Source organism: Camelus dromedarius, chromosome 32, assembly GCF_036321535.1.
Source record: "Camelus dromedarius isolate mCamDro1 chromosome 32, mCamDro1.pat, whole genome shotgun sequence".
NCBI classification, from domain to species: domain Eukaryota; kingdom Metazoa; phylum Chordata; class Mammalia; order Artiodactyla; family Camelidae; genus Camelus; species Camelus dromedarius.
In genome coordinates this window covers 21,919,652-21,920,468 of record NC_087467.1, presented here as the reverse complement: position 1 = coordinate 21,920,468, position 817 = coordinate 21,919,652, and positions in this window count along the sequence as shown.

The window sequence follows — 817 nt, the reverse complement described above, 5'->3', positions numbered from 1 at the left end:
TAATGCGAATATTAGAGTGCTTCATGTTGTCCCAGAGTTCTCTTAAACTATCCTCATTCCTATTTATTCTTTTTTTTTTTCTGTTCTGAAGTAGTGATTTCCTCTAATCTGTCTTTTAAAAGCCCACTGATCCACTCTTCTGCCTCATTTAGTCTATTCTTGGTTCCTTCTAGTGTATTGTTCATTTCAGTGATTTTATTCTTCAACTCTGTTTGGGTATTCTTTATATTTTCCAACTCTTCGCTAAAAACTTCACTCTGTGCATCTATACTCCTCTTGAGTTCTCTGAACGTCTTGGCCATCATTACTTTAAACTCTTTCTCAGATAAATTACCTATCTCCTCATCACTTATTTCTTCTCCTGGGATTTTATCTTGTGCCTTGACCTGGGAGATACTCCTTGGTGCCGCCTCATACCTACCTTTCTGTGTGTTTGTGGATTCCTTCCACAGGCTTTGGGATTACTATTTTCTTGTTTCTAGTATCTGCCCCTGGTGGATAAGGCTGGACTAGAGGCTTAGGCAGCTTTCCTGGCAGGAGGAGCCAGTGCCTGCCCACTGCTGGGTGAAGCTTGGTCCTGGACCTCTGGTGGGTAGGGCTGTGTCTAGAGGCCTTTGTTGGGTCTCCTTTATTTTAAAAATGTAAATACTAATACCTGCTTCACAACGCTGTTTTAATGATTAAATCTGGAAGTACACAGAAGCACCTAGCATAAGGCCTGGTACACCTATCTCAAAAATGTTTCAAAACATACCGTGTTACTAGGGGGAGTGGGGTGAAGAGGACACAGGAACTCCCTGTACATTTTTTGCAGCTT